The sequence below is a fragment of the Pleurodeles waltl genome, chromosome 4_2 (genome assembly GCF_031143425.1).
Source record: "Pleurodeles waltl isolate 20211129_DDA chromosome 4_2, aPleWal1.hap1.20221129, whole genome shotgun sequence".
NCBI lineage: Eukaryota > Metazoa > Chordata > Amphibia > Caudata > Salamandridae > Pleurodeles > Pleurodeles waltl.
The window spans coordinates 973,247,284-973,272,192 of record NC_090443.1 but is presented as its reverse complement, the minus strand read 5'-3'; the positions used below and the strand labels follow the sequence as shown (position 1 = coordinate 973,272,192).

The window sequence follows — 24,909 nt, the reverse complement described above, 5'->3', positions numbered from 1 at the left end:
CTCTTCGAACAGGGTCCCACCCCTTTCATCCAAATAATTAATCTTTCAAGCAAAACCCTTCTCTTTTTAAAAAGTGTTCTTCCTTTAGCTCAGAGATTTCTCCCAGTAAGATTTGTTTACCTTGTCCAAAACACAAAGTTATTATGAAGTCACTTGCAACAAGTTATTGGGCCCTAAGACAGGATTAGGTTTGCGTCAGCTGCAGTAAAAGAACATGTTTAAATAACCAAACGACTCAGCTTACCCATTTCATTAGCAAAAGCTTTCTGCAGAAGCCTGTTGAGACCTAAGAGTTAAATTCAAATCACTTCAATAGGAGTATGTCATCACAGTTCAAACTGTGAAAACTCAGAGATGGAACACAAGACACTGAAACGCAGAAATACAGCCAGACCAGCAAGAACCCACATGCAAAGTGTGCAAGTTCCCCTCTCAAAGAGGTCTTAGAAGAGGCAAACAACAAAAATAAAGCAGTTTCTGAAATTGGCCATAAAATGAAAGCTGTCCTACTTCCTATGGTGATATCTTCTAAAAGCTTTTATAGGCCATTCCGCAACTAGACTGGTAAAAATCACAAAGCTAGCTAGACAGCTCTGTGATTATGATCTCACTTCTTTATCAGTTTTTAATCCACAGCTCTTAATGGCTCAAGCAGTCCCTTGTTTCTCTCAAGAGCCTAAATGCTTTCAAAATCCAACATTCTGCGTGATGATTGGCCGGAAGTACAGTCAAACATATGATCCAAGGGGATGGCAACTTTAACTCCAGATAGTTTCCTGGTCCAATGATCATAAGAGACGCAATTGGTACAGCCCGATTGGCCGCAGAAGTCATATGCAGTCTACTGACTGGGCCAGCAAAGACTTGGAGTGGGCAGCGGATGGAAGCCCAGACCAGGAAAAACAGTGCATGGACGCATAAGTGAAACTTACACTGTCACCGGCAAACCACCACATGGAAGTAAGCATTTTACAACTTAGCTTCCAAGGAGGCCCGGCCACCACCCTCTCCTATCTATCTACTGGGGTCGTATGAGGAGTGGCATTGGATATTGTGGTGCCCAAACTAAACAGGGTAGACCTGACTCGGCTACGAACAACAGCTTTAAGTTTCAAGAACCATACTGTCCTTCTGTCAGCAGAACCCAGGCTTGTCCAAGACCTCAGTAGAGAGCGATTAAGAAACCAGAAAATTAAAACAAAAAGCCCGCATATCGTGAGTAAAGGCAAAGTAATGGAACTCCAACACGTCATTATTACCCATTAACATAATTCTTCTACCAGCCACTGAAATGTTCCAGTTGGCCAGCTTACGTGTTTTCCCTCTGTAACATCTCTGAAGGCCTCTAGCAGCCTAGTTTCGGATTCAAGCAAAGGAAATAAAGCATGTACCGAAGAAAGTGGCGCATAAGAGGCATCAATCAAAGCCAATTTACTGTAATAGTTGAAAGGCACACCACAAATCAGTGACTAAGCTCACAACAGAGAGTAACAAACAACCACCCACAGACTCGCAGAGGGAATGAGAGACTTTTTCACAAGACAAGCTATTTCAGAAGCCACAAATTCAAGGTCACAGCAAGACGGCTTCGACCTTCAACCACTTTTTGAAAGAAAAAAAAAAAAAAAGGCAGGCGGACCTGGTGAGAAGCTGGTGGGACAAGGATGCCAGGTCGGATACCTGACACAGGCTTAGTGCTAGGGCAAGAACTGTTCCCATCCTAGGCTAATTGATATATCACGACCCCTTCTGCTAGCAATAGTGTGACATCTGAAGCATATGTAAGTAATGTCTCCTCCTTCTAGTGGTGAATTTGGCATCTGTCTTGGACCTGACGGGGGGCCACACGACTCAACAAATTGCTTGTCCGATTACTGTCTGACCCATGCAGGGAGCCACAGCACTCGAGGTGAGGTCTCACTCATGAAGTGTCCAGTACTTCTGGTAATGTCTGACACTTGAAGGAGGCTATAGTACCCCAGGTGAGGTATGACCCTTGAAGGGGGCCACAGTACTCCAGGTGAGGTCTGACCCATGAAGGAGGCCATAGTACTCCAGGTGAGGTCTGATCCTTTAAGGGGCCACAGTACCCCAGGTGAGGCCTGACCTATGAAGGTATACTGTATTCGAGGTGAGGTCTGACCCTTGAAGGGGGTCAAAGTACTCCAGGTGAGGTCTGACCCTTGAAGCGGGTCACAGTACTCCAGGTGACATCTGACCCTTGAAGGGGGCCACATTACTCCAGGTGAGATCTGACTCATATTGTGAGATCTGACTCATGAAGGTACACAATACTCGAGGTGAGGTCGCACTCATGATGTGGCCAATACTCCTGGTGAGGTCTGACCTTTGAAGGGGGTCACAGTACTCCAGGTGAGGTCTGACCCTTGAAGGGGGCCACATTACTCCAGGTGAGATCTGACTCATGAAGGTACACAGTACTCGAGGTGAGGTCGCACTCATGATGTGGCCAATACTCCTGAGAAGGTCTGACGCTTGAAGGGGGTCACAGTACTCCAGGTGAGGTCTGACCCTTGAAGGGGGCCACATTACTTCAGGTGAGATAAGACTCATGAATGTACACATTACTCTAGGTAAGGTTGCACTCATGATGTGGCCAATAATCCTGGTGAGGTCTGACTCTTGAAGGGGGCAATAGTACTCCAGGTGAGGTCTAAGCCTTGAAGGGAGCCATAGTATTCCAGGTGAGGTCTGACACATGAAGGTACACAGTACTCGAGCTGAGGTCTCGCTCATGAAGTGGGAACAGTACTTCAGGTACGGTCTGCCCCATGAAATTTCACAGTACTCTCAGTGAGTTCTGATTTATAAGGAGCACATCGCTCCAAGTGAGGTCTGACCCACGAACGACCATCGTACTTCAGGTAAGGTCTCACTCAGGAAGTTGCCACAGTAATGCAGGTGAGGTCTGATCCATGAAGAGGGCACACCACTGTTGATGGGGTCTGACACATGAAAGGGGGCACATTACTCCAGGTGAGGTCTGACCCATGAAGGGGGCACATTACTGCAGGTGGGGGTAGAGCACTGGGAATGATGTGACAGATTACTCCAGGTTAGTCCTGACCCATGAGGGGGGAAGACCATTGTGGATGAGATCTCACACAAGTAGGGAGCATCGTTCTGCGGATGAGGTCTGACTAAAGGGAGCAGAGCACCGTGGATGGGGTCTGAACAATTAATGGGGTGCATTACTGTTGGTAAGGTCTGACTCATGAAGAGGGCACAGCACTCTAGGTGATGTCTGACACATGATGGGGACACAGTACTCCAGGTGAGGTCTGACTTGTGAAGAGAGCACAACTCTGTGGATGAGATCTAACTTATGAAGGGGGTAGATTACCCCAGGTGAGGTCTGACCTATGAAGAGGGCACAGCATTTCAGGTGAGGTCTGACCTATGAAGAGGTCACAGCATTTCAGGTGAGGTCTGACCCATGAAGGGGATGGGGGGGTGCACAGTTTTCCACGTGAGGTCTGATGAATGAAGGGGGCACAGCACTGTTAATAAGGTACGACCCATTAAAGGAGGCACATTACTCCAGGTGAGGTCTGACCTATGAAGGGGCACAGCATTGGGGAGGAGGTCTGACTCATGAAGGAGCACAGTACTCCAGGCGAAGTCTGACCTGTGAAAGGGGCCCAGCACTGGGGAGGAGGTCTGACCTATGAAGGGGGCACAATATTCAAGGTCAGGTCTGATCCATTAAGGGAGCACAACAGTGGGGATGAGGTCAGACCTGTGAAACGGACACATCACTCCAAGTGACTGGATGCCTGAGAGAAGGAGAGAATTCAAGAACACATCAGGGCAATCAGACACAACAATACGGATTATCCTTTTGCAACCCACTACAACTCTGTTTATGAACAAAGAGAAGTTCTGGGTATTACCACACATGGTATAGAGACACTGGGTGCCTGTCCAAGGGGTGGAGACAGGACACTAATGCTGAGACGCATGGAAAGCAAGTGGATCATCAAGCTCAGAGCAGTGGAGGAGGGGTTGAATGTAGAGAAAGATCTGCATGTCTTCCTTTGAAGCCTTTGTTTTGTTTTCATGTATGTTTACACAGGATTTTGTACTCTGTTATTATTATTACTGTTAGCTTCAGTTTGGACGTTTGTATGTGTCTATATTACTTTACCTAGATTGAGTGAAACAAATGCTGCATTATGTTGCCACACAACTGTTAATCTGTATATATTTTATTTTGTTTCCTGTATATATATATATATTTGTATCTTGTGTCTGCTGGATATTTGATCCGCTATAGATGATCCTTCCTGGCATTTTGTGATATTAGTCAGGATAACACATTTTCACAGCATGCCTTGTTTCATAACCTTTTATGGGGTTTCACTTTGGTCACCCGGTTTAACATTTAGCTTTGTTTTAAGTAATGTTCAATGTACGAACATGTTCTAAAATGACGACTCTTCACTTCTTTTTACTTATTCCCCCCCCTTTTTTTTTTACTGACTCCTTGTACCCATAGTCCCCTATTTACTGCCAATACGGCATGTGTGCACACTTTAAGATGGCAACAGCCATATGAATCGCGTTCGTAGTTGCATCGCTCCTTGCAATGCCTTAAGCGCACACACGCTCTACAATGGCGCTGTATCTATTGGCTTATTCCACCCCCAGTCCTCTTTCTATTGCTATTACGGCACATCCGTACACGTTAAAATGGCGGCAACCATACAGATCTGTTACCCTCTATACGTGCACAACGCTGGAGGCAGACTTTTTATTACAGTAAAATGTAATCTTTACGACATTAACGGGATCCCCATGTTACTAATATTAGTTTGATATATTCATAAGGTATCCGGCACCTCCAGATACAACTTATTAGCCTCCGGGTATACTATTTGTCACTCTTAATTTTATGACTGCTGGCGAATTACTTATAGTTTCTGGCATCCCTGTTTTTCACTGACCAACATTCTGGCGGCCAGTGTACAGGACGCAGACTCTAAACCAGTGTGGGATACGGTCTCTGTCGTAGCTCTGTTGTCCCTGTGACATTACAGAATAGTTGCACATAACTATGAAGCTGCACAGCAATTCCGGGTGCGGCCTACGGTCCTCCGAGTGCTTTCTCTACTTCGTATTTACGTATGACTTGGTTGGCGAGTTTATCATATGTACTGGCATCTCCTTTTTCTCATTGACCATTATTCTAGTGGTTTACATTGTGTACATTTGAGAGTGTATTGTTTCCCACTGTTTCTTCTCGGTTCTCGCCAGTTTGATATTTTCCGCATTTCAATAACTTTTAACGGTGTTATGGCCGGACCTTGGCCATTTGCATGGCTAGTTTTAATAATACAGATATTGATACATATTTATCTTCTCGGTGTCTATGTAAGCTACTCATGATACTTTCTTCTCTACATAGACTTATCATGGTCGCATCTGTCACTTGAACTGTGACACACTACATGCTTGGACAATCTCTATACTTACCAGCTGCAGTATGGTTTGAATAATGAGATCTGCAGCATACCGGATATTTTTGAGCATACACACACCTTGGTATGTTATCCTTTTTGTTGTGAATATTTTGCCCCTCTTTGTTTCGGTTCTCGTGTGCAGGTCACATCTCTATGTACATAAGATTTCACGCCAAGCGGCATGTTTTCACACTAATGGTTGGTCGCTGGTTATTGGGGGACGATGGAGGGTCCTAGTCACCTGTGGAGATGGTACTCACAATAACATACTATACATTCTCTCTATATTCTTTCAAAACACATTGAGTGTGGGTCTTGCTTGCTTGACTTTTGTACATGCATGTTGTTTTTCTCATTTGGGGTACTCTGAAGAGTCACTTTGGTGGCTTGCTTCTTTTACATCACCTCTTGGGCTCACAGTTTGAAAATATTTTGTACACGAATGGCATTTCGGATTATTATGACAACTAGATTCCCTGTTTTTTGTATAGAGTCTTGATCATACGTTTTGTCCTGTACATTTTACTTACAGCCTTGAGAAAGTCATATTGATGAAACACATGTCGGCTGTTGTATCATTGGACTTGCTTTTTCTCTGTGGAATCTACTTTGCTTTGGATGAATAAAATTTCTCTTACGTTGAAGTTGAACTTTATATGACTCAGCACATCAATGAATGGACTACCAGGATATATGTGGTGTGCCTTGGTATATTAAGCAATGTATTAATATGTGTTGACTGGTCTTCAGTTGACAAAATTACACCCGAAGTGGTTGGGTGTTATACCAGTTTGGCACCCCTGGCAGGATTACCTGTGATCTATGAACATTGGACTTTTTACTTCATGTACACATAGGAAGTGTGAACCAATAGCATAGCCACTTTGTGTTTGTATTGTAGCTGTGTTCTGGATTGTCTGAAGTCTTTGCATGACTTTGGTGTTAGTGCCTGCGTAGAGTGCGTTGCCGTAGTCCAGTCGGCTGATGATGAGGGCCTGCGTCACTGTCTTGCTTGTGACGATGGGAAGCCACTTCAAGATGAGAGTTGACGGGGGAGGCAGACTTTCTGGGTGCATCCCAGGAGGAAGGATGCCATCCATCTGAGTGCTTCGTCTGAATCCCAATCTGGCATAGTCGGTTGATAAGTGTATGGTGGGAAACAGTGTTGAAGGTGGTGGAGAGGTTGAGCAGGATCAAGGCAGCTTCTTATCTGTAGAGCAGGGCACAGATGTCATCTTTTGCAGTGAACAGAGCTGTCTCTGTGCTGTGATTGACTCTGAAGCCTAATTGGGAGGAGTCTGGCAGGTTGTACCTCTCCAGGTGTTCGGTGAGTTGGAGGTTGATGGCCTTCTCCAGGACTTTGGTGGGGAATAAGAGCAGAGAGTTCTGGCAGTAATTCTGGAGCTCGCTGGGGTCTGCAGAGGGCTTCTTGAGGAGGGGTCTGATCTCTGCGTGCTTCCAGGCTTCTGGAAAAGAGTCATTGAGGATCGTGGCGAGCTGGTGGCTGATCTTGTTTCTTCTGAGGTTGAAGATCCTTTGGGGGACAGGGGTCAGTGGGTGCTCCCGAGTGGATGGAGCTCATGGGTATGCTCATGTTCTGTGTGCTGAGTTGTCATCATGTGGTGAGCGGGTAGTCGGCAGTGGAGGTTGATGGGATGCTGGTGAGGTCAGAGGGCTGGGGATTGAAGTTTTTTTAGATGGTTTCTGTCTTATTGTGGAAGTGGTCAGCAGGACGGGTAGAGTTTCTGATAGTGGATGGGCAGGCAAACTCGGACGATGGTGAAGAGTTCCTTAGTTTGGTTGGTGCTGTTCTCAGTCTTGTGAGTTAGGGCCACTTTTTTTGCAGCTTTGATCTGGCGCTGGTATTTATTGAGGGCTGTTTAGAAGGTGGATCAGACAGCGTGGTTCTTACTGGTGCAGCATCTTCTCTCCAGTTGTTTACACCTGTGTTTTGATTTGCTGAGTTCCAGGGTGTACCAGCTGGCTTTTTTGGTGGTTCTGTGCGTCTTGGCTGGTCGGGGCGCAAGGTCGGCGGCGCTGATCCAGTCGCTACAGTTCTGCACTGCCTGATCCAAGTTGGTGGTGACATTGGGCTTTGGGGTGCTGAGGGCGTTGGTCTATTGCTGCTGAGTGAGTGACCTTGGTCCAGCTGCAGGAGGGGGCGCTGTGGCAGATGTGGGCAGTGTGGGGAGATCCAGCGAGCGTGAACTGTACAGCGTAGTGGTCCAACCAAGTGAGTTCTGTGGTGTGGCTGTAGCTGATTCTTTCGCTGGACGTGAAGATGGGGTCCAGCATGTGTCCTGCTCTGTGCATGGGGCCCGTGACAAGACGTTTGAGGCCAGTGTTGTCCAGTCTTTTGAGTAGGTCAGTCGAGTTGATGTCGGTGGAGTCGTCCAGGTGGCAGTTGAGGTTTCCCAGGAAGACGTAGTGTTTGATGCAATGACAACGTAGCTAACACTATGGTCCAGTCACTAGGTATCCTCGATGCTTAGGATCTTAAAGGGTCTGATGCTACTGTAAAATAGTTTGTGGAGCTTTCCAAAACAGCAAATGAATGAATAAATCTACATTGTCTCCTCACCTGAAAACAGCCCTGAAGCCACTTATCTCTATAACAGAAGCATAGTGGTCTGAGCAAACCCTGCCTCAACCTGCAGCCCAGAGGTAAATCACCGTGGGTGAGATGCCCTCAAGTGCAAAGACTCTTCCGGACTGCAGACACAGCCAGATTTAGAGATCCGTGGGTGGGAAGGCGTCTGTGTCATGATATCAGACTCATGACAACTGTGCTGCAAAAGAACAAGTCATAAAAATGGATCTGGGTGTTTTATATTTAGCTGGAAGCACAGACACCAATATGTATATTTAGAGAGCGGTGACGCAGCCTTTTACGTGCCAGCCGGGGACCCTGTGCGTCACTCTGTGTGGGATTCACCTACCTGGTTTACAGCATGCAATACTGAACATCAGATAGAGGCAGTGGCGGGTGATGGTCCATCAGCCTAACATGCCAAGTTTGGAAACAAAGATCAGGGTGTCTCGAACTATCAAATGTCCTCCTCCTGTCCTAATAGACCGGATCACATATTTGTCCCCTCTGATTGGCCACAGAACCTGGGACCCCATCATCCCAGGCCACCAAGGCTACAAACCTGGAGTATTTACAGTTAAACACCTGTTTTGCATGCCAAATCTGCACTGACAGCCAAGGTCCTGAACCTGCAGCTGGACCTTCTCCAAAAATGTCTGCCATTGCTGCATCGCACACACAGAGTTGAGAGGACTGGTCTACGTTGACAGGACTTGTCTACGACAATATAATATACACAGGGCACCTCAAAAAGTCGATTGGAGAAATGCAGCATCTAAAGAACTGTGCAGACAGAATATTCACTGGTCACCCGTGGAAGGGAAAAAAGGTTCAAAGTTCTATGCATCATGCACACATAATATGAACAAGAAGTCTAGGTTACATCAAAAACTGTCAAACCACCACCACCCACCTAGAAGTCTCTGGTTAGCTACATCTCCCTGCATCACCAAACATACTTCCAAAAGGCTGAAACATGACAGGTCACTGGGAGTTTAGGGCCCCAAACTGTGGAATGTCCTTAACCTGATCCTGAGGGCACAACCCATCTGGAAACTTCTAATAAAAACACAACTTCTCAGAGGAGCCTTTGGCATCTCAGAAGTGCTGCCAGCAATAGAGAAATATCACAAAGTCCTCAGAGAAGATTGCACTCAGAATTCACCACACTTAGAGCACAATATTGCTCTAAGATACTGTGATAAGAAATGCAGCACTTTAAGAAAAACCTATGTAAATAAAAAAAAATAAGAAAAATAACAAATTAAGAAAGAAAGCAGTCTATAGCACACAATAATCTGGGAATCCACTGTATTGGGCATGCCTGATGGACTAATCAGCCGGGTGTGCTTAAACATGATCCACCAGAAAATGCCAGAGCCTCAAAGCCCCCTCCGGTGCAGGATCATCCAATCGGAAGCCTGTAACTGGAAGGGCATCATCAGTGCTCAATTTGAGCAGGTGGCTTCTGGTACTCTGCACAGGCACTTAATTGTCCACACCGGCGCTTGTGCAAGTCTGCCATAAGGTGGCGCTGTCTGGCTAATTTAGAGATGACCACAACAACCATATATTGTTAATTCAATATACCTTACAAGTGACTATAACATGCAGCATAAGCTTTTTTTCATAGCTTTGGAGACCCGGAATAGCCCGAATTGTCACACTTGTAGGAGTGTGATGGTTAGTATTTGTTTTGTTACTATTACCGGCAGCATTGCAGGGGCAATGTGTGGTGTACGCTGCAGTGGCCTGGGCATTATCACCCTCTTGACTAAGTGTTCCACTGCAGTAATACATTATTTTTGTTCTTCAACTTAAGCTCTTCATTTCCATCCTATCAGCAGTTACTACTGACCCTCCTACACGGACAAAGCCAAAAGGTTGGCTTGATTTCCTCCACTCCCTCTATCAGGTTCATGTCAGTGTGGCTCGGCTGTACAGCCCATTCTACCACTCTGGTATGTTCACAGTGGGCTGCAGGCTAGGGGGCTTCCTCCAGAGAGGGATGGACCCTCAGACTCATTCCCCATTTTAGTCCGCGCATCTTGCGGGATAAGGCTGGATTGACCACTTTGCCAGGGATGATTTTGGTTTTTAGTCCAGCCCTACAGTATGCTCTATGTGTGGCAGAATTATCAGAAAATGAAGACGTAGGTCTCACTTCTCCGCTCTATGACATCGGGAGAGCTTGACAGAGCCTCAGACACAGTCCTCGTTACTGTCCCTGCATCTGGATACGGCTGATTCTCACACTAGTTTTCCATAAAATTGGTGTTAATGCGTAAAGGCTTTGCAGTCTGCTTCCAAAGAACTCTTAAAGGCAAGGGATGATCCCACATCTGGACAATGAACCATCACACTGAGCCAGGGGCTGAGAGGCCTCTGTGGAAATCTGGTGATTTGGTGTGAATAAAGCAAACATCTCTAAAGACAGAAGAGGTGGCACAGGACCAGTTAATCCCAGGTTATTCCACATCAATGAATGGCAAAATATCTCAAATCCAGGGTTTATTTTGGGGTGGCTTGAACCTGCTAAAATCACAGACCATTGGATTAGAAATATCATTGCAACAAGTGCAATATGAAACTAACACTGACATAGGAAGTACCAACCGAGTTATTGAGGACTAGGTTATAATACCTAATTTTTTTAATGTCCATATAACAATAATTAACACTGTTGGTGAGCATATAGGTAATACATATAAACCACAACATCTGTTAATTGTTTATTTGGGCTTTGGTAATCCCTTGAGTGCAACACGTATAGACAGACTGCTGTCTAAGGCACCTGGCTTGCATTCCAATCAGTGAATTGCATTAATAATCCACAGCCACTGAGAGGCACATATACTGTGACAGTGTCAGTCCGCCAGCATCTGCCCGAGTCCGGAAGGGACTTACTGACCAAAACTTTCTGTATCTGTACCTCACACTAAGAGACATAGCTGGAAATCTACTGACATCTCTGTAGCCAGTCCTCCTCTGACACCAAACCAGGAGTGAAGGACCACTGAACACATCTTAAAGATGTGTCAGCAGGCCAGTGCCTCTTAAGAGGCCAGAAGCACTGTACTAGTCAGATAGAAGGCTCTGACTGACAGCCCAGTCCTACTGAGGTTTCACAGGAACTCATTCCATCATCAGGATGCTCAGTAGGCCACGGAGTGACAGGCTTTCCTAGCCCTGCTGACATACCACGCAAGCGTATCACCCTTTACGTTTTCCAAGCAGGCCAGCCCACCCTTTAAGAGTGGAGGACTCGGAGGGTGTATTTATGAAAACGATGGAAATGCACAGCTTTTTCATAGAAGATGCTCTCTCTAAGCAGTAAAAAATGATTTACCGCCATTCAATATTATCTCATTTTCTTCCAAAATGTATCATTTACACCATCCTAGAGATGCACAATAAATCTGGAGTGCTGCTTAAATTGTGCTGGAGGTGAGCTTTCTGGCAGCATAACTTTAGCTGATGACTGCTTGGCAGAGCACTACAAATTCTTGCCAGATTTTCTCACAGGCATCAAGTAGACATTTTACCACAGATAAGATACATATGCTGCCAATGAATCGAATGTAACATGTATGCCGTCCTGCCTCCCCATACCACACTCAATGAAACATCAGACCTTTTATAAATGCTGCAGTCCTGGAGTCATGGCCGGACAATCAATATTTGTTATTAAAATAGAATAACGGGGGTAATGGGCAGCTGCACCGAGTGACGGGGGGTTTGCAGTCCTGGACCCCAGCACTGCACGGAATGACCCGGTCACTGCACCCCCGCTGGAAGGCGGAGCATGTCCCATGGAGGGCAGCCTGGGAGATAGGGCAGAGAGAACTGTAGGCTTGCACGTGCAGCAATGAGTGACCCTACCCTCTCTGGGGCAGACTGGCCTCGAGGGCAGGAAGGACATTACCTGAAAGGCTGGTAAGGCTCAACAAATCCTGCTACTGCCCTACCGGACTCTCCATCCCACCATCGGATTAATAAGCAACTGACCCTGCCCCAGCCCCACAGGACTCTTGGTTCACGACCACCAGATATGTAACTGACCCTGCTCCAGCCCCACAAGACTCTTGGTTCACGACCACCAGATATGTAACTGACCCTGCTCCAGCCCCACAGGACTCTTCGGTTCATGACCACCTGATATGTAACTGACCCTGCTCCAACCCCACAGGTCTCTTCGGTTCATGACCACCTGATATGTAACTGACCCTGCTCCAACCCCACAGGACTCTTCGGTTCATTATCCACCTGATATGTAACTGACCCTGCTCCAACCCCACAGGTCTCTTCGGTTCATGACCACCTGATATGTAACTGACCCTGCTCCAACCCCACAGGTCTCTTCGGTTCCCGACCATATGTAACTGACCCTGCTCCAGCCCCACAGGACTCTTGGTTCATGACCACCTGATATGTAAATGACCCTGCTCCAGCCCCATAGGACTCTTCGGTTCATGACCACCTGATATGTAACTGACCCTGCTCCAGCCCCACAGGTCTCTTCGGTTCATGATCACCTGATATGTAACTGACCCTGCCCCAGCCCCACAGGACTCTTCGGTTCCCGACCATATGTAACTGACCCTGCTCCAGACCCACAGGACTCTTCGGTTCATGACCACCTGATATGTACCTGACCCTGCCTCAGCGAGATCTGATGTATAACTCGGCCTGCCCCAGCCCTGCCGGCCTGAATATTTCAAGAGCAGGCCCGAGATGTACCTGGACCTGTCTCAGCCTTGATATAGAACTGCATTCCCCTACAGGTCTCTGGTATTTCCGTCTAGCCTGTTTTTTAATTGAATCTCCCCTGGGGATCTCTGCCCGGGCTGTCGAATAACAAAGGCCACTGGTTCCACCTCATGTCCCCATCACCCACCACTTCTTGTCTCTTCTCTTTAACTCACCCTCCCTTTCAATCCATTTTCCCATCTTTCTATTCCTTTTTAATATCTCCCTTTTCTGTCTTTCTCCCTCTTCGGGTGGATCAAAGTCTGATGATGAAAAATAAATCTCGACCGGCGCTCCCCAATAATGAGCTCCCGTACCCACCCTCGCAACCACCGGCACAAATTAAGCACCGCCTAAGACGCAGTCAGAGGACACTGACTCAGAACTCTTCCTTCTCTGTCTGGCACGATGAGTCAGAGCTCCTGGTCTGCCTGCTCGCCTCTTCCCTCTCCCTCCACCCACTGGCGCATGAAAAGTGACATTTCACATCCGCAGTGATTGGCTCTTTGGCAGGTGTTTTCCGGGCCTGTCAAGGGGATCCGAGCAGGGCCAGGTGACAGCATCTGAGGTGAGAGGCGGGAGGGCTGGAGGCTGCCTCTGCAGAAGAGAGAGGTACTAACCCAACCGGGGCAACATCTGAACTAGCAAGGGACAGCAGAGGACAAGATTTACGCGTGGCTGTGCACGAGGGACCTCAGGAGAGTGGGCGTCAGTGTGGAGCGGAGAGAGTCCTTGGGTGTGATGGTGCATATGAGCCGGGGCTCCGAGACAGTGCGGAAGGAGACAGTGAGGAGAACTCTGGTTAATTCGGGAGTTAAATAAATCCGTCAAATTGGGGGCCGGGGTCTTCTTTAATCTTCTAATGACGCTGGCGAGCAAGGGGCCATTGGTACTCTGGGCGCTCTCCCTTCTTCAGAAGTTTTCTGTGGACTTGGTTGAGCGAAGGAGTCCACTGAGTGGCTGACCGGTGGGATAAAACAGGGATACAGCTTGGGTCGAGAGCCTTCAGCGGGGACCTGAACATTGTCCATCTTCGTTTCCAAAAATCCAAGATCCTCAAACAGGAGACCACTGGGTTGCTTTTGCTGGAGGCAGAGGCAAGGATCTTTGTAGAGTCTGTGGATCTGGTACCGCCAATGTATCTCTGTGGCTTTCTGGCTTTTGCTGTTCTCTGTGGTACCCTCGCACGTGGAATTTGCAATTAACTTTGCCCTGGGGTTACTGAATTTTCCCCTGACCTATCATTGTGAGGCCTATCTTTTGCAGTTGAATCCTCTAGGCTGACACATTTCTTGTGGGATTTACCTGTGGGTTTGGTTTCTTTAGGCCCACTAAGTAGGCCCATGTCAGGTGCAGCAGGTGATGTTATTCATAGTTTTCTTAGACCCTAGGGGCAGAATGCAGAGATGATGGGACACAAAGTTTAGCAAAAGATACCAGGGACTTCCCTTGGTTGGATGTCACATGGTGGAGCAGATCGTGGGGGATGTGTTTCTGGACAGCTGTGCTATCTTGCCTACATATAGGGGGTCATTCTAACCGCCAGGTCTAAAATGACGGAAGCACCGCCAACAGGCTGGCGGTGCTTCCAGGGCTATTCTGACCGCGGTGGTAAAGCCGCGGTCAGAAAAGGGGAACCGGCGGTTTCCCGCCGGTTTTCCCCTGGCCCAGGGAATCCTCCATCAGCGCCGCCATGGGGATTCCGACCCCCTTCCCGCCAGCCTGTTTCTGGCGGTTTTCACCGCCAGAACCAGGCTGGCGGGAATGGGTGTCATGGGGCCCCTGGGGGCCCCTGCACTGCCCATGCCACTAGCATGGGCAGTGCAGGGGCCCCCTAACAGGGCCCCACAAAGATTTTCACTGTCTGCTTAGCAGACAGTGAAAATCGCGACGGGTGCCACTGCACCCGTCGCACCCCTGCAACTCCGCCGGCTCCATTCGGAGCCGGCTTCATTGTTGCAGGGGCTTTCCCGCTGGGCCGGCGGTCGCTCTTTTGGAGGGCGCCCGCCGGCCCAGCGGGAAAGTTGGAATGGCCGCCGCGGTCTTTTGACCGCGGGGTGGTCATTCAGCGGGGGAACTTTGGCGGGCGGCCTCCGCCGCCCGCCGAAGTTGGAATGACCCCCATAGTGTCAGGCAAAAGAGGGTTTGGCATCAAAGGGCATGGCCTTTTTCGAGACAGTTCAGATTACTAACAGCAAGTGAAATGTCACCTTAGAACAGACCATAAAAAAGAGAAGTTGCACAAATCATTCAGGAAAGGATCTGAAACCCACAGAATATGCTAAATATCCATCAAAGATGCACAATGTGCAAAACTGTTTACATTCTAGTAGCCTTCATTGGGCGGAAGTGGCCTAACAATTGGAACCACAACATAGCCCACTCTGGAGAGTGAAAGTTAAAACGCTACCATCCAATCTTTGGATATTGTTCCTCTCGAATTTGACACTATGTGGGTCAGCCTGATAAAACACATAAGGCCAAACAAACAAGCCTATTCTGTTAGATACAGAAGGATTTTTTGCAAGCTTTTGCCAAAACCATGGACGAGGCTGGCAAGGCAGTGCTCATTAAATACCTTGAACAAGTGTTCACTGATCATTAAATATGTTAACTTGTGGGTGTTTCAGGTCTGCATCGGTGGCACTGTCTGGATGTAAACCCATGGTTTTTTTTTTACTTTTATCTATCTCATGTAGTAGTAAGTGTTATACAATAATATAACAAAGGCAGAGAAAGTTACCATTTCAGGAGTTTATCTCTGAAGAAAGTAGTGATTTCATAAAAGATATTTACTGCAATAGTCGGGCTACTTACTAGAAGATTTCAGTACTATGGCAGTAAAAGAATCCTGAAAAGCAGTTTTTCTCTGTAAGTTAATCACCAAGGAGAGCAATAAGATCTCTGCAATCAAAGAAAAAAAGCAGCATTCTGGAGAAGCCCAAAGAAAGAGAAGATCAGAGAAAAAAATAAGATAGCTTCCAATTAAAGTTTAGATTTTTGTATTTTTGGTTTGTGAATTAAAGAAAATATTTAATAGTTGATTTAATAGTTGATGTATACTTATTTTTGTAGATTTGTGTATTTTCTTGAGGTCCAAAATGTTTAAAATGTTTTGGCGGAGGTCCCCAGCTTCCAGCGGTGATTCAGGGAAGGTGTCCACAAAGTCGAAAGATTTAGAACCACTGCACTCATTGGAGGGGAGACCAGGAGTGATGGGGAGCACCACCGAGGTTAGAACAGGTGTGAATGAGACTCCTGTGGGGGTTGAGGCGAGTGTGAAGGATGCCCCCATTACAGGGGGAACAGGGTTTGAAAAAGACCCCCTAGAAGGTGTGATTGACAGAATCAGAGTAGACTCGGTGTGATGCGAGCAGCATAGAGGTTAACCGAGTGCAATAAAGAGCTCGCTCAAGGGTAGACCAGGCGTAATGGATACCATCATCAGGAGTGGACAGGGTACGATGAAGAGCAGGTTAGAAGATAGACTGGGTGAAATGAAGAGCAAGTTAACTAGTTATGCGACCCCCAGCAGCATTTGTTCATCGTTTATGCACATTATAATGACTCTTCATCATCTATGTACTTCAAAATAAACTTTCATTGGATGCACCGACTTGGCTGGATATGTTATCTTAAATTAGAACTGTGAAAGTGAAGATATGAACTAACTAATTGATATATGGGTTCACCAATACTCTGTTGCTAAACTCTACATACCGAGACCAACATAAGGGGCCCACACTCCTTTGGTAACCCATGTCCTTCACAATAGGGCATCTAGAAAGAGAGTGCTGGACCCTCCTTGGAGTATGCAAGTTAGAAGATAGACTAGGTGCGAGGAAGATCACCTTCGAAGGTAGACTGGGTGCGATAGAGAGCAGCCTCGAGGGTAGATCAAGTCTGATAGGCACCATCATAGAAAATAGACAGCCTGCGGTGAAGAACACCCGAGAGGATAGACAGAGTGTAAATAAGAGCACCTTAGAAGAGCCTTCTGGGGTGGCGGCATCCTGAGATCAAGAAAAACCCACCCAGCGTCCACAAAATGCCAATCTGCTAAAAAGGGATGTGAAACTCACCCCCTCAACATCCAGGACACCTCGTTTGGGATCAAGGACAAGTTTTGATGCTTATTTTGTTTAATGGAGAAATAGGGACAAACCCTACCGAACCAGCTCTTTGACCACCAATTTACAGCATCATAGTAGGGATCTATGAAATAGGATTGTCTGCCACAAATGCAAGGTTTGCATCCCTTTGTACGAGTTGTTCAAACCTGCATTTATGATACTTTACTAATTTGGTGAGAATATTAAGGAAATGCAGTGACTTCAAGTTCCACTACTGACAGTAGCTCCAGTGTAAAAATGTGGGCCCATGTTTGCAAAATGTACCAATTTGAGGTTATGTACAGTGCTCCCAGAATGCTCCGTGACTAGGTGCAAATACAATCATGAAAGCAAGATTGCTGACAGTTTGCTTTCAAAATACAATGCAGGCTAAATTACAGCAATTTTCGAAAAAAATATTTGCTGAACTATTTTGTAACATTAAGTACCATTTATCAGAGGCATCGTTCACTAAACCATGAGAACATGTTTGGCCCCTTCCAATATTTGGAAAAAAAAATAATGGACATTGGCACCGTAACAACGCATTATGGATCAGGTTCTTACAAGTCACAGACATGCACCAGCAGATTTAAAATTTAAGAATTTACAAGAGTTTAAAGAGGTAGGCATAGAAGCCATATTCCTAGCAAAGTTTTGTGAATTCAGTTTCCACATGAAGAAATACACATTTGCCCACAGAAAAATCTGAGCAACTGTAAAGTCACATTCCTTAGTCCCTCATTTTTTCCCACTCTGGGACTAGAAATACTCTCATCCTTGTCAGAAGCAAATTTCCAAACTATCCCAGAGCAGATAAGAGTTGAATACCCTTAAACTTTTTTGTATGTGGGTGTGTACAGACTCACAGTGTTCCAACTCTGAACCCACCGAATCCCACCTACTTGTAGCCCCTGTATGTAGATTTACAGAAATGTGACAAAGTTAGAGTGTTGCTAGAATCTAAACCCAAATATAATATGAGCCCTAACATAATTAGAGGCTTATCACAGCTCTGGTACAATGAGAATGCTGCCATATTTTGTCATCTGACTGCAGGCACTAAAAGGCATAATATATTTTTCAGGACAAGTAGATTTTTGAAGCATCCAAACCCTTGGACAAGTAGATATTTGATCAAATTCAACAGCCCTGGAAAAACCATAGCTGATTATTACACCAAAACCAACTCCCACACTTTGTAAAGAAACGCATCATCAGTTATTCATCTTTCACTGTTGACAAAATTCAAAGCTACTCAAAATACTGGCATCGTCAATTATCACAATTCCTCTAGTATGGCGCACGCCACCTGCTTCCATGGCACACCTTCTGTGCGAATGCTGTACCTTCATGTAATCAACATCTCATTCTCTGATCCCCGTCCTTGGTGAAAATGGTCCAACTCATTCCACTGACGAAAAAACAATACCTTGAGCGGTCTGACCTCCTGTGGCACATTGTCCACCTTCCCTTTCTTTGTAAAGTATTGGGTTTTCAGGCTGACAAATCTCTTTCAGGACTACCAATCTCTTCCTTCCCAATCCCGGTGTTTTAGTATGGACATTGCAACCATACAAGTCACTGGTGCCGCTCTGAAGATCACAGACCAGGGTGACTCGTGCTTCGATTCCTCTTGATATCTTGGTGACTTTCAACAATATAGGTGAGGACATTCTTCTCTATGGCCATCTTTACCACCCCGTTGGAGTGAGGACCACCGCAGAGATGAGGCCAGGTGGGAGAAGTGCAGCCTAAGGCTGGACCAGGCGGATGACGAGCATCCTAGAAACAAAGAACATCATGAGCTGAGAGCAGCTGACCTGAGGGGCGCGATGGAGGTGATACAAGGTGGATGGAGAGCGCCCTGAAGGTAACACCAGGTAGATTAAGAGCATCATTGGGGGAGACCCATGGAGGGGAGGCCACTTTGGATGAGGATTACGGTGGAGATGAGAGAAGGCAGATGACAAGCACCTTTCATGAACTATGGGTGGGACAACATCTGAAAGAAATTATGCAACTAGAATGGTTCAGCAAATGGAACATAACACGCATAGCAAGACTGCGGGATGTGCGTAGTCCGAGTGCACAAAACCATTTGAAGAGCTTCAACCAGAATTTCACCTTAATCATTTGGAAATACTGCAATATATTAGTTTGAGACATGCCCTTAAAGTGTATGGGAGAACAGACATCCTGGAATTTTCACCAATAAAAAAAGAGATTATTATACGAAAGTCAGTCAATAATGCATCAAACACACATGACAAACTCCAGGAGAGATGGGAGGAGGACCTTGGGATGCTACAAGACTGGGGATGGGAGGAAGCAGTGAAATATCCCAGAGAAGTCGCTACCAAGACAGATCCAGCTTAAAATACTCCACAGAATATACTACACCAGGCTGCAAATGAAGGACCTGAACTGATCTATGTCTGAGGAGCTGTCTGCAGAGAAGATCTCCTTTAATTCGGTTTGGCCCTGCCCCAAACTAGAGAGATTCTGGACTGAAGTGAGAAACTTCATGGTATGAGCCCTAAACTCTCTGTACTGAGACTATAGTCAGGCAACACTGCTCCCAAATTCACTAAGATTTTCTGTAAGGTGGGGCTGCTGTGGCAAGGAGCGATAATGTCAGATAATGGAACGGCAGAGACACTCAACAGCACAGAATGAAAAAAACTATACGGATTGGTGCATGTTTTCTTCTTCTTAATAAAGCCCCCTCGAGGTGAGACCAGTGGAATGAGGAGCAAAACAGGGGTGAGACGCGGTGGGTGAAGGGTACAGAGGAGGGCAAAAAGCAGAGCACCCTGGAAGTGAGACTAGCTGCCAAGTACTGCCCTGAAGGCAAGACCGGTGGGATGAGTAATGCCAGGGAGGCGAGACCAGGAGGGTAAAGAAGAGACTGGGGGTGAGACCAGGAGGAGAGACCAGAAGGATAAAGAAGAGACTTGAGGTGAGACCAGGGGGATAAAGAAGAGGTTTGGGGTGAGACCAGGAGGGTAAAGAAGAGACTGGGGGTGAGACCAGGAGGAGAGACCAGAAGGATAAAGAAGAGACGGGGTGAGACCAGGAGGAGAGACCAGGGGGATAAAGAAGAGGTTTGGGGTGAGACCAGGAGGTGAGACCAGGGGGATAAAGAAGAGGTTTGGGGTGAGACCAGGAGGAGAGACCAGGGGGATAAAGAAGAGACTGGAGGTGAGACCAGAAGGATAAAGAAGAGACTGAGGGTGAGACCAGGAGGAGAGACCAGGAGGAAAAAGAGACAGGAGGTGAGACCAGGAGGATAAAGAATAGCCTGGGGGTGAGACCAGGAGGATAAAGAAGAGAAGAACATGGATGAGGAGACCAGGAGGGGGGACCAGGCGGATGAAGGGTTGTCTGGGTGACACCAGGAGTATAAGGAGCAGCCTGGGGGTGAGACCAGGATGAAGAATGTGTAAACACTGGCCCTAGAACAGCGGCATAAGCTTGCTCCAGCAGCGATACACCACCTGCAGCCTGGCCGCACAGCTGCTCGGCAACTCGGGTCACCTGGCCGGCTCCTCACACTTCTTTCTGCTGCCAGCGATAGGTGAAACCGGGTCCATAGGACCATAGCGCCAAGACACCAACGGAAGGCGCTACAAGGTCACCGGGTCTTCTCAGAACGTTCCCGCGGTGCACTGCTGCACTGGTAGTGGGGGGGTCCGAACGGAAGCAACGTCTCCCTCGTTTCTTGCAGCAGGAGCTACACTGCAGCGCTATGTCTGGCCTGTACGAGCATCCGACACCCCTCCTTACCCGCTGGCGGAGCATGGAGGCCATGAGCTCTGGTGCTAGAAGGGAACACGGCCCCTGTGACTGCTGTCGGAGCAGTAACATACAGCACTGCCGGGGTTCAACGTGCCCTTCGTGGCTCTGGGCCCCGGTGCCAATGCACCTGCTGCACCAATGGCAGCTACGGCCCAGAGCGCTCGAGGCCTACCCCGGGTGTACTCTGCCAGCATTAAATTCATTAACATGTGTACGGACTGCAATGTTACTTCAACCTAGCGACCAGAATGACAGCGCTTTTCAGCACAGAATAACTGAAGAGGCGCTACGAACATAATTAAAATGAAATGTTTTAAAGCCAGTACAATGCCTCTCAATTAAATTGTTTTCTGATAACACCTGCTTACTATCTCTGTTGTGAAAAAATAAATAAAAAAAATCACCTACCACCGTTTTCAGGAGACCCTCTCTAAAAACCTGGACATAAACTACATTTCGCGAAATATGCCGGGGCACCAGGTGAAAATACGGGACACCTGCCCCCCCCCTAGGCCCACAGCCTCTTGATTAGGTGATAACAAAAGTCATTAATCAGCGGCTCCCAAAACCTGTCGGACAAAAAGCAAATGAGTCATTGTCTGAAACTGCTGTCTACTCATATCTTAGGTGTTGGTTATAGCGCCGACCTAGCTCCTCCAGCTAAGCAGCGCTTAAAAGACAACATTTTTACTGTAGAAGGAGCATCCTTACACATTATTTACACTACACAAGTGCACTGTTTATTTTACATTACCCATATTCACAGATTCACGGCCAAGGACATGAAGTGCTCAGAATCACACAGCTTCCGGCAGATGAGCTGTGATTGCAACCCAAGACCCAATATTCTAAAGTGAGTCACTCAGACAGATCACTCCTTCCACTTTCCCGCCAATGTGGTCACCGCCCACTGATCTCTTGTGCACGTCTCACAGGAGTGTGCCAAGAGGTCGCACAGCTGAGGGGGTCTCTTGTGGTCGCTGATGTTACTTCAGGCACCCAGTAGGAGAACTACAAGGAACTCAAAACTTGCGCAAGCAGGAAAACAAGCATTGGTAAAGCCAAAAGCTCGGGCGCCGACTCTCAGCCTTTTAGGCTTTGTCAATGCCAATTTTGATTTATCGTAGGTTTTGTAAAAACGTATTCTTGGGGGAGCTGCGAGCCCTTGCCAACTTGTAAAAAGAAAACATTAGGTACAATCCAAATATTTTTTGGTCTGAAAAACACTGATTGTTGTTGTGGTCTCCAGCACTAAAGGGAATTACTTTGTTGTGGATGTGCTGCTGGTGAAAGAGCAGAAGACCAAACAGACCAATGGACGAAGAGGGCTGGATGAAATCCTCCAATTGAATGAACTGAATATCATTTTAGTAAAACCAAAAGGTCTTGGTTAACACCAGATCTAACAGTGAGACTCTGCAGTGGCTCTGAGTGACATCACCCCAGGAGTAGTCAGCAGTAGTAGTCCGATGAAAAGGTGGGTTGGTCTCCAAAAGGGGCACAGTGAAGGAATCATAGCTAATAATCTATTCCAGGAGCTGTGGCCTAAGTAGTTAGGGACACAGCTTAAAACATGTTATCTAAAATCCCCTGCTTAACGCGTGCTTGACCATTATTGGATGTTCTTTCTGTGAGTTGGCATCTAAAGCAAACCATGTCCATTGCCTTTGTCGGTGCTTGCTAGCAATATCAGACGAACAAGTAACAGTGATGTTGTTGGGACCCGCTGGGTTCCCTGGCAGGAAGTTCTACTCAGGGGCTTCCGGGGTAGAGCTTCCTTTCTGGCGATCCCTCTGCCTCCCACTAGGAAGCATTCTTGGAGCACAACATTGGCAATGGTGATGGGACTGCATGCACCCGTGAAGTTTTCGAGGGATTTACCTCTGTCCCTCAGTTGGACGAATCACACTTGTGAAAATGATAATGCTCCCCAGATGGCTCTAATGTCAGAGGTCTTCAAACTTGGGGACGGGCCCTCCTAGGGGGGCCTCAAGTGATCCCAAGGGGGGCCCCAGACTCTGACCAAAAGAAGCATTATACAGATAACAGGCCTTTGTTTTAACCAGAAGCATGTTATTGCATTTTTTTAAAGGTACCAGTACGTAGCTGCAATAGTTAAATAAGTATAGACATATTTAAACATTGCCATCATTATATAATAACTGTGAAAAATTCTGAGGGGAGGGGCCCAATGATTTTTAATTTTCAACTCGAGGGGGCAACAGCATTAAAAAGTTTGGAAACCACTGCTTTATGTACTCCAGCGTACACTGTATGCAATCCCCAGACAGTACTTCAGGGCGATTGACAGCCTTATTGTCAATCTGTTGTAGGCCAATAAACGGAAAGGTATCAGGCGCTCCACTCTGAAGCGGACATGGAGCCTGGGAGGCCCAGGGGTCCCTGACAGGAGCTCTACTACATATAGAGGCGCATTTACAACACGCAATTCATTGGCTCGACCCAGGGGACTCATGGGAGAAGACACTTCTCAAGGGTTGTCATGCGGACAGTGCGCTCCCTATGTTCTTGGAGTGTAGGCCTCAAGTCCCCCCAACACTGACACTCCTTACCTGATAAGACAGGTGTCTGAGATATGGGAGGGAGCGGACAAACGGGTGAGCGCCATATACTCCGGACTCGCCACTCTGGATTCTGTATCCGTTTCGGAAGGTAGCGGAGTCCATGTCGGTACAGAGATGGAGGGATTGAGGGTGCAATACTTTAGGGGTCTTGAACCCTGAGGGACGATTCATTACTCAAGGTGACGCTGTCCTTTACCTTCGGTACAGGACAATATCTACAGTATGCTAACATTTCTTGCACAGCCCAAGAGATTTGGCCCACCTTTCCGGATGCCCCACCAAGTTCAAACACCTTATCAACAAGGTTGGGAGTGGCAGAGAGATGCCAGTTGATTTCGCATCTCATTAGGGCACTACGTAATGATCTACTGGAAATCCCCCTCCCCATCCAGAACTAATGGGCTGAGACAGTCAATGAGCCAGTGACGCGTAAGGAGTGTATATGTATACATAAAGGGGTGCCGCCTACCAGCTCCAATGCAGAATTCAAAATAGTCCAATCTAACTAAATTCACCAAACAGACCTCTCCCCAAAAACATTGCAAATGATTTACCCTGCCCAGTCTGAGGCCTGCCCCAGGTGTGGATGCCCAAAGGCTGACTTTATACACATGTCTGGAATTGCATAGCCCAGTCTCCCTACTGGCAGGCGGTATTAGACAATATGAATACAGATACTGGTTGGCAAATACAACTGGAAATGCAACATGCGTTGTTGGGTCTGATCCCTTCTCCCACCAGCACAAAAACGCAATAGGAAGTTTGTTCTACTGGGCTTAATATTAGCAAATCACCGAATTGCTATAAGGTGGATGAGTGCAGAATCCTCCAGATATATGGACTGGCTCAGAGAAGTCTCTGAATAGGCGACAGCAGGGGAAATCTAGATGAAATATATCTGGAAATTTAGATCTGATTAGATTGATGGTGTGGACTGCCATGATAGCTGACTTGTGAGAACCTCCTACGGGGACTTCCCCTAAGGAACTGAATGAGTGTGAATATATCTGAAGGGTGGGCTAAAACATTTTAATGCATCTGACTGAAAAGTCTTATTGTATGGATGTGTACTTTACTGTCTGGGAAGATCTGCATAAAAGCAAAAGGGGTTGGGGGCTGTTGGATATGTTTATTTGGTCTTATTGCTGGTGCATTCATACTGCCTGTACAATGTTTTTAATGCCTAGTCATATTTTTGCTTGTATACTACGAAGCCACAATAAAGATCATTTAAAAAAAACAATAAAACATCGATTTTGTTGTGAGTAACTAGAATTAAAAATGTTTACATTTTTAAAATGTGGCTCTCTAAATGGCCCATTAACAAACTCCGCTGAAGGGGGTGGTCTTTGGAGAGCCTCAGTCATCCCCGGTCCCCTCTTTACATCACTTTCCTCTGCAGTCTCTCTCGCAAGCACTTTCTCCTCACATCTTTCTGAAACCCTCCATCTGCACATCTCACACTTCATCTCTTTCCTCTTTCCTTGTCCTGCTACATGTATTTTCTTACATCTCGATACCCATTTCCATTTCCCTCTCTTCAGCATGTCATTTTCCTTTGGCGCTGTTAGTATTTCAAAAGTTTTTTA

The 24,909-nt window shown here is 46.8% G+C and overlaps 1 protein-coding gene across 1 annotated transcript in view; it reads right to left on the bottom strand.

The window, feature by feature from the left end:
- The window catches only part of BTBD19 (BTB domain containing 19), an 800,233-nt gene that overhangs the window by 744,531 nt on the left and 30,793 nt on the right, over window positions 1–24,909 (bottom strand). The gene's annotated exons all lie outside the window — the stretch shown is intronic.